Source organism: Oncorhynchus keta, unplaced genomic scaffold (genome assembly GCF_023373465.1).
Source record: "Oncorhynchus keta strain PuntledgeMale-10-30-2019 unplaced genomic scaffold, Oket_V2 Un_contig_777_pilon_pilon, whole genome shotgun sequence".
Lineage (NCBI taxonomy): Eukaryota > Metazoa > Chordata > Actinopteri > Salmoniformes > Salmonidae > Oncorhynchus > Oncorhynchus keta.
The window spans coordinates 332,501-342,660 of NW_026289673.1; the positions used below are offsets into that span (position 1 = coordinate 332,501).

General features: G+C 42.9%; 1 pseudogene across 1 annotated transcript in view; it reads right to left on the reverse strand.

The window, feature by feature from the left end:
* The window catches only part of LOC118374408 (E3 ubiquitin-protein ligase TRIM71-like), a 26,260-nt pseudogene extending 22,582 nt beyond the window's left edge, over positions 1-3,678 (reverse strand). Inside the window, exon 1 of the transcript XR_008124409.1 lies at positions 2,952-3,678. The product of XR_008124409.1 is annotated as an E3 ubiquitin-protein ligase TRIM71-like (transcript). The remainder of the gene's footprint in view (positions 1-2,951) is intronic.
* Between the last annotated feature and the right edge of the window lie 6,482 nt (positions 3,679-10,160).

Consider the following 10,160-nt stretch of genomic DNA (forward strand, 5'->3'; position numbering starts at 1 on the left):
TGAAGAGGTGTCCAATAACACCAAACCCACATTAGGCTTTGAATGGGTGTCCAATAACACCCAAACCCACATTAGGCTTTGAAGGGGTGTCCAATACATTAGGCTTTGAAAATGTTCCACATTAGGCTTTGAAGGGTGTCCAATAACACCCAAACTCACATTAGGCTTTGAAGAGGTGACCAATGAACACCCAAACCCACATTAGGCTTTGAAGGGTGTCCAATAACACCCAAACCCACACATAACACCCAAACCCACATCAGGCTTTGAAGGGTGTCCAATAACACCCAAACCCACATTAGGCTTTGAAGGGTGTCCAATAACACCCAAACCCACATTAGGCTTTGAAGGGTGTGTCCATAACACCCAAACACACATTAGGCTTTGAATGGGTGTCCAATAACACCCAAACCCACATTAGGCTTTGAAGAGGTGTCCAATAACACCCAAACCCACATTAGGCTTTGAAGAGGTGTCCAATAACACCCAAACCCACATCAGGCTTTGAAGAGGTGTCCAATAACACCCAAACACCAAGGCTTTGAAGAGATGTCAATAACACCCCAAACCCACATTAGGCTTTGAAGACAATAACACCAAACCCACACATTAGGCTTTGAAGAGGTGTCCAATAACACCCAAACCCACATTAGGCTTTGAAGGGTGTCCAATAACACCCAAACCCACATGAGGCTTTGAAGAGGTGTCCAATAACACCATCAGGCTTTGAAGAAACCCACATTAGGCTTTGAAGAGGTGTCCAATAACACCCAAACCCACATTAGGCTTTGAAGGATCCAATAACACCCAAGCTTTGAAGGTGTCCACATTACATTAGGCTTTGAAGAGGTGTCCAATAACACCCAAACCCACATTAGGCTTAGATCAATAACACCCAGTAACCCACATTAGGCTTTGAAGAGGTGTCCAATAACACCAAACCCACATTAGGCTTTGAAGGGGTGTCCAATAACACCCAAACAAACCCACATTAGGCTTTGAATGGGTGTCCAATAACACCCAAACCCACATTAGGCTTTGAAGAGGTGTCCAATAACACCCAAACCCACATTAGGCTTTGAAGAGGTGTCCAATAACACCCAAACCCACATTAGGCTTTGAAGGGTGTCCAATAACACCCAAACCCACATTAGGCTTTGAAGAGGTGTCCAATAACACCCAAACCCACATTAGGCTTTGAAGGGTGTAACACCCAAAACCAATAACACATTAGGCAAACCCACATTAGGCTTTGAAGGGTGTCCAATAACACCCAAACCCACATTAGGCTTTGAACCCACATTAGGGTGTCCAATAACACCCAAACCCACATTAGGCTTTGAAGGGGTGTCCAATAACACCCAAACCCACATTAGGCTTTGAAGAGGTGTCCAATAACACCCAAACCCACATTAGGCTTTGAAGAGGTGTCTAATAACACCCAAACCCACATTAGGCTTTGAAGAGGTGTCCAATAACACCCAAACCCACATTAGGCTTTGAAGAGGTGTCAATAACACCCAAACCCACATTAGGCTTTGAAGGGTGTCCAATAACACCCAAACCCACATTTAGGCTTTGAAGAGGTGTCCAATAACACCCAAACCCACATTAGGCTTTGAAGGGTGTCCAATAACACCCAAACCCACATTAGGCTTTGAAGGGGTGTCCAATAACACCCAAACCCACATTAGGCTTTGAAGGGGTGTCCAATAACACCCAAACCCACATTACACTTTGAACAATAACACCCAAACCCACATTAGGCTTTGAAGGGTGTCCAATAACACCCAAACCCACATCAGGCTTTGAAGAGGTGTCCAATAACACCCAAACCCACATCAGGCTTTGAAGGGTGTCCAATAACACCCAAACCCACATCAGGCTTTGAAGAGGTGTCCAATAACACCCAAACCCACATTAGGCTTTGAAGGGGTGTCCAATAACACCCAAACCCACATTAGGCTTTGAAGAGGTGTCCAATAACACCAAAACCCACATTAGGCTTTGAAGAGGTGTCCAATAACACCAAACCCACATTAGGCTTTGAAGGGTGTCCAATAACACCCAAACCCACATTAGGCTTTGAACCCACATTAGGCTTTGGTGTCCAATAACACCCAAACCCACATTAGGCTTTGAAGGGTGTCCAATAACACCCAAACCCACATTAGGCTTTGAAGGGGTGTCCAATAACACCCAAACCCACATTAGGCTTTGAAGGGGTGTCCAATGAAACAATAACACCCAAACACCAATAACAAACCCACATTAGGCTTTGAAGAGGTGTCCAATAACACCCAAACCCACATTAGGCTTTGAAGAGGTGTCCAATAACACCCAAACCCACATTAGGCTTTGAAGAGGTGTCCAATAACACCCAAACCCACATTAGGCTTTGAAGAGGTGTCCAATAACACCCAAACCCACATTAGGCTTTGAAGAGGTGTCCAATAACACCCAAACCCACATTAGGCTTTGAAGAGGTGTCCAATAACACCCAAACCCACATTAGGCTTTGGCTTTGAAGAGGTGTAACACCCAAACCCACATTAGGCTTTGAAGGGTGTCCAATAACACCCAAACCCACATTAGGCTTTGAAGAGGTGTCCAATAACACCCAAACCCACATTAGGCTTTGAAGAGGTGTCCAATAACACCCAAACCCACATTAGGCTTTGAAGAGGTGTCCAATAACACCCAAACCCACATTAGGCTTTGAAGTGGTGTCCAATAACACCCAAACCCACATTAGGCTTTGAAGGGGTGTCCAATAACACCCAAACCCACATTAGGCTTTGAAGAGGTGTCCAATGGAAACACCCCATTAGGCTTTGAAAACACACATTAGGCTTTGAAGAGGTGGTGGGTCAGACAGAGGATATGGGAGGATGGGGGCTATCTCATAATGATATCAAACAACATTACTGCTGTTAGATGGAGAAACTTACCGCATTGTCATGCTCTCTGTCTTGAAAGACAGGCAGCAGAGAGTAGCTTGACTGGAAGGAGGACCGGCTCAGAGTGGCAGTAGGAGTGTTGTTAGAGTTGTTGGTTCGGTTCCCTAGGTGTTGGTGAAACAGACTCTCCACTAGTCTATCAATGAAATGGTCTTTGGTAAGCCGGACCCTCTGGTGTGCCCATACACAGTTGTTACAAAGGTACTCCTGGCAGTCTCGGCAGTGAGAGGTAGCGGGATTGCCCTCGTTGCAAGAGCTGCACAGGGCTCTCTGCTGTGTCTGTGAGAAAAGTTGTTACCCCTACTGCTAACAGTATTGTTGATTTGCTCCTCAGACAAATTTACCACGGCATCCAACATGTTGCTAAATAAAAGTTTGACGAGGGCAAGGCATCTACTCCTGATACGGGCATTAGAACCTTTAGGTCACAAGTCGGGCACCGGAGTTTCAAGGGGTCTTCGGGGTTCCGCTGGCCCTCCAGACACTGCCTGCAGAAGGCATGGAGGCATGGGAGGACGTGGAGCCTTCTGGAGGATGAGGTAGATGAGCTAGTTGAGGTATGAGACGAGGAGGAGGAGGTAGAAGAGTTGGAGGAGAGTGGAGCAGAGGAGCAGCACAGTTGTTTGCATAGGGGACATGTAGTCAAGTCGGAGTCAGGGGAATGAAGCCATTTGCACGACTGCTTTGGAATAGGGTCTTTAAACCCGCATTTAGACATAGCCTACGGTTGCCTTTGTAAATAGATGCAATGACGATAGACTAGATTAAATGGTTCTATTAAATGTTGCTCCTATTGTGAAAAATTGGTATCCACTCACTGACACCAAATAAAATGTGTAACTGATTAAATAGGTCTGCCGGTGAAGGACGTGCGTTTGAAGGAAATTGGAATGGCAGTCAACGTCAACGAAAGCTCTTTGGAATAGAAACAACTTCGGGTCTTCCTTATTTGCATACATAATTCAAATTTTACGTGTTTTGCGTATTGAAATTTGAGAGTAATTATAACTTGATATTACAGAGTTGTATGTTCTTGTTTACGTCAATGCTGCGGGGAAGAAACCAATATTGTGGCAAACATGAAATCGGCTGCGTGTCCCCCACCCGAATTCTCCCCAAGCACAGAGAAGGGCCACTGCCGGTTTTCGTTATCAATTCCTCTGTTCATTTACGCACAAACGTGTTAACAGTAAGTGTCCGCCCAATTATTCCAATCCACCATCACAACTCCTTCAAATGTAACCAACCATGCGCATCAAACAGAGACTGTTGAAGGCAATTAAATAATGAATCCATTTGATGTAATAAGTTAGCTCGATACTTGCGCGCATAAGATCAAATAGCCAAACAGTTGCTGAACAGTCTCCCAAGAATGATTTGTTACTCTATGATACCTTCTCTGAACGAAATGCTCTCTGTGATGCATACGTTGTGCTCAATAAAGGCTGCACTTTCTTGAGATCAAATGTCCAGCGTTTTCCCTGGCTTTCCTTGACCATCCGCCAGCGCAGAATGAATCCATTCGTTCCGTGCAATGAAGCGTTCCATGGAATTGTGTTCATTTGCGCTTGTGCACGCGTTTTACGCATGTTGAACTAAACCACATATCAAGAGGTACAACGACGGTTTTACTATATATGTGTATTATGTGCCATGTTAACTGCAGGACGTGAGTTTCTCGAAAATGCCCCTGAATGTCTCTAATCCTACAGCCGTGAGCATACTTCCGTTTCATCACACGGAAGGGGACTTTGTTGGACAGCGGGGCTGGGCAGTTACATACAAGCGTCTCCCTATTCATGCCATTTTAACAGTAAAATTTTAATTGGAAATGTTACAATATAGTATGCAATATGTCGTGGCGTAGACCTCAAACAGCAGTTGTGCAAAAACAAGGGATCTATTTCAATATTTTAATTTCCTGGAAAAAATGATAGACTGGCTTTAATTTCATTTGACACTTTTGAGACGATTCCATTGGTTCCATGGTACCAGGCAAACTAAATCAAACTTTCTCTCTGGCTTGTGTATTTAAAACAACGAAAAACGCAATCATTTGTATTTAAACTGCAGTAAGTAGCCTAATGCTAACGTTTTATTTAAACAACTCTAATGCCCACTTTGAATGTGAACAAATAAATGACTGATCATGATCGTATCCATTCACCCTGTCTCAGACGGACAAGAAATGCTTACTTTATGCATGCCTCTGTGAAGGCCATGCCATTGATGTTGTGCTTGGGTTCAGTCTCCAGGAATATCACACACACAGACAGTGGCCAGGACAGGAGAACCCCAGTGAGGTTTATCCTTTACATGTTGGCAGTCCAAAATAAGCAGTGGGATGCCAGCCTGGGTGACAGAGCTCTGACCCCATTATCCAGTCCTGGATAAGGAGCTGGCCCCGCCCAATCCTGCTCAGAGGAAAACCCAAGAGGCTACTAGGACTGGGGCACTATGGAAAGAAAGAGTCAAGAAGTGTCAGTGTTGAAAATGGCCAAAGACAACAGGGTTGTCCGTCGAACCAGCCGAGATCTGAACCCGAGTCTCCAACGGGAGGAACCAACCAACCAATCTTAACCATTTGACTAAGAGGACAGTTCCACAGCACTTGTGTTGATGGCCGGGTTAGGCACCGGGTAGGCACGGGTCAACTTCTAACATGCATGTCTCCCTTCCCTGAGTCATATTACACTTGGGAAATCAAATCTGTGAAAGACTGGAGACATAAAACATGGGAATCACATGAACACCAGTAATACTCTACCAAGCCCCAATCAATATCTGAATGTCAAATCAAAAGTCCCGGGTGGATAAACATGCTACCTGTCCTGTTCTTTAGGTTGCTGGGACACACTTCAATGTCCCTGCTACTTCAAAGTAGATCGTATTTCTGCTTCTGAACTGAATGTTAAGATCATAATGCCAGGATGTATTTTCTGCTTACTAAAGGAAGCGAGATGACGCTGGGAAAGAGAGTAGAGTGATCAGAAACATTCAGTTCAGAAGCAGAAATATGATCTACTTTGAAGTAGCCAGGGACATTGAAGTTATTGTCCCAGTAACCTAAATAACAGGACAGGTAGCATGTTTGTCTTCCCATTACTTTTCATTTGACATTCAAGATATTGATGGCCCTTGTTATTTTACAGAATAATGGCCAACTTTATTGCACTTGATTAAAACCTTTACCACAGTCACAAGAGGGCCAAGCGCTGGTCAGGTCGCCGCCTCTTGTCATGATCAAATGGGGTAATTGATAGTGAACGCCCCTCCCGGATCTGTGAAACGCATCAGAGCAGGAGCAGTTTGGTAATAACAGTGCGTTAGAGCTAGCCTGGTTGTTGTCTCTGTTCAGTAATAACATTCGATTCCTTGCCACTCTTGTCATTTGCCAAAGACGAGTGGGAAGGAGTGGAATGTTAGTTCTGAAGACTGGTACCCAGACTACGTTAGATCAGGGGAGGTATGGTAACAACAGTGGGAGCTCAGGTATAAATCATTAAAGGCTTTCCTGTTTCAAAACAGTCTGATTTAGCATCATGACCTCTATGGCTTTAATGGCAACACTCAAACTCAGAGGGGGTTCCTCTCTAACTAGGAGGAAGTGGCCGATCAGGATCAGCTTGCCATAAACCAACCAAACCCATATCCTGCACAATGAAGAGGCAGGATGACTAACACCAGCGCTGCTAGAAGTCCAACCCCATGCTAGGCAGGACTAAATGGCATATATTATTATTATATTACACAACCTCCCCTGTCTATTAATGTCTCCTAAAAAGCTAAGAATTACTCTGCTAATATCCATCCCACCCTGCCTCAGGGTCCATCCCAAATGACACCCTATTTCCTTGTGCACTACTTTTTACGGGCCCTGAATCTAGGAGCTGGACAGTCAGACCGACAGGCAGACAGGTGATAGTGGATCTATGATCTGTTGTTTCTTTGAAGAGGCTGTTCTGACCACTGATTTAAATAAACACATTATCTATCTATATAGTTCTGGCTCAGTATACAGAGGAGGAAGGGACTTCATATCGTCTGATTCAACACACATTTATCACTCTGGGAGAGTGAGAGAGAGACATCCACATGTTCATGTAGAGTTTATGAATGGGTGTGTTTGGATCAAATGGGCTTTTGACAACCGTTCAGCACAGAGCTGATTAGGGATGGAGTCAGTCAGCTCTGCAACAAGTTACAACACACTTTATGAAGGACAATGGCAAACCAACAAGAATGTTGAAAATAGTGTTAATCCAGCAATAGTCATGCACATTTTACATTTGTCATTTAGCATCTCTAAATGATATTAGATTAAATCAATGATCTATCTTTTAGCAGGTCTTTATTCTGTGGTATTGGTTGTGTTAAAGTTAACAAGAGGTGAAAACAAACATATATGAATCATTATTGTTCCCAGCTGTCGACAGTATTCTAGCTAGTCAGGGAACTGATGCAGTTAGTATTACTTGATCTTGCAGTATGAAGTCTTCATTCCATTTGACCGTTCCATCACACGAGAGCTGCATCAATGTGGTGGGATCCACTTCCAGTACTTTAACTCTTCTTCTAATAGCTGGTGCCCATTTCAGTCAAGATCAACCTACAGTAGACCACTAACCATAGGATCTATGTATCAAACATCTGATCTAGAATCAGGTCTCCCTGTCCATGTAATGTTTTTTTATTGTGATCTAAAAGGCCAAACTGATCCTATATCCGCACTCCTACTCTGAGAAACACCAGAACATCAAATCTCACTCTGAAATGTATATTTCATTACAAAAACCAATGAACCCCATACTGAGTTTAGAGCACACCATCTAGTGTAGAGCTTAAACACTGCAACAGTATATGACGTCATCGTATGAGACAGTTCGTAATACCGAGCCATTTCTTTTCTTAGCTCTTCTTTTGTGATAGCAAAGTGTGTTTCTGTACAGTTTAAAGTCAAGTGTAATAGATTTGAATAAGTGTAATAGTCATCTTCGTAGATCGTCTCAGAAATACTATTCCACAAAATGTTCATTACAATAACAAACAATATAAAGTGCCACTGAACTACATTAACAAACATCTTGTTTTCCCTCATACACCCCTAATGGAAATATTGATACTATTCCTCTGTGTTGGTTTATTCACACGCACACCTTCCTGAACACTGACTGACTTCAAGATACTAGGCCTTCTTGTTGGTTAATACAAACTGGCCTTCTTGTTGGTTAATACAAACTGGCCTTCTTGTTGGTTAATACAAACTGGCCTTCTTGTTGGTTAATACAAACTGGCCTTCTTGTTGGTTAATACAAACTGGCCTTCTTGTTGGTTAATACAAACTGGCCTTCTTGTTGGTTAATACAAACTGGCCTTCTTGTTGGTTAATACAAACTGGCCTTCTTGTTGGTTAATACAAACTGGCCTTCTTGTTGGTTAATACAAACTGGCCTTCTTGTTGGTTAATACAAACTAACTATATTGCACCATCCTGCTCTGACCAAACCTTTTCACACTACTAAACCAAGCTGAGCTGGTCTGGTTACCCATCCTATCCACCATAGTTACTGGAACGTGCTGGAAAGGACATTATGAAAAGAACGTATGCAAGCCAGCACAGTACTGGGCCTGGCTTCTCGATAGCGATGGAATTTAGGCTTACAAGTGTTTTAACGATGCACCTTTCCTACAATGGCCAAAGATTGAAAGAATTCGGATCAGCTTTCTTCATTAATATCTTACCTTAAAATTATAATTATTCCACAATACTGACGACGGATCAGCTAGTGCGACTGTGATCTTACTCTAATGCTTAACCTATAATAAATGCACTAAATCAAGATTTGACACATCATGAAATATATAAAGGCAGAAATTACAGATGGTAGCCAAATAGATAAATAAAACTCATGGAAATATAGGCCCATGTAGACTATACTGTAGGTAGGTAGGCTATTTTTATCTGAATGCAGTCATGTCGGTTTTCATTTTAAGCATAATTTTATCCTTTGGTTGCTTCTAACGATTGCAAAGGCATTGGCAACTCTACAGTGCCTTGCGAAAGTATTCGGCCCCCTTGAACTTTGCGACCTTTTGCCACATTTCAGGCTTCAAACATAAAGATATAAAACTCTTTTTTTGTGAAGAATCAACAACAAGTGGGACACAATCATGAAGTGGAACGACATTTATTGGATATTTCAAACTTTTTTAACAAATCAAAAACTGAAAAATTGGGCGTGCAAAATTATTCAGCCCCTTTACTTTCAGTGCAGCAAACTCTCTCCAGAAGTTCAGTGAGGATCTCTGAATGATCCAATGTTGACCTAAATGACTAGTGATGATAAATACAATCCACCTGTGTGTAATCAAGTCTCCGTATAAATGCACCTGCACTGTGATAGTCTCAGAGGTCCGTTAAAAGCGCAGAGAGCATCATGAAGAACAAGGAACACACCAGGCAGGTCCGAGATACTGTTGTGAAGAAGTTTAAAGCCGGAAAAAGATTTCCCAAGCTTTAAACATCCCAAGGAGCACTGTGCAAGCGATAATATTGAAATGGAAGGAGTATCAGACCACTGCAAATCTACCAAGACCTGGCCGTCCCTCTAAACTTTCAGCTCATACAAGGAGAAGACTGATCAGAGATGCAGCCAATAGGCCCATGATCACTCTGGATGAACTGCAGAGATCTACAGCTGAGGTGGGAGACTGTCCATAGGACAACAATCAGTCGTATATTGCACAAATCTGGCCTTTATGGAAGAGTGGCAAGAAGAAAGCCATTTCTTAAAGATATCCATAAAAAGTGTTGTTTAAAGTTTGCCACAAGCCACCTGGGAGACACACCAAACATGTGGAAGAAGGTGCTCTGGTCAGATGAAACCAAAATTGAACTTTTTGGCAACAATGCAAAACGTTATGTTTGGCGTAAAAGCAACACAGCTAATCACCCTGAACACACCATCCCCCTGTCAAACATGGTGGTGGCAGCATCATGGTTTGGGCCTGCTTTTCTTCAGTAGGGACAGGGAAGATGGTTAAAATTGATGGGAAGATGGATGGAGCCAAATACAGGACCATTCTGGAAGAAAACCTGATGGAGTCTGCAAAAGACCTGAGACTGGGACGGAGATTTGTCTTCCAATAAGACAATGATCCAAAACATAAAGCAAAATCTACAATGGAATGGTTAAAAAA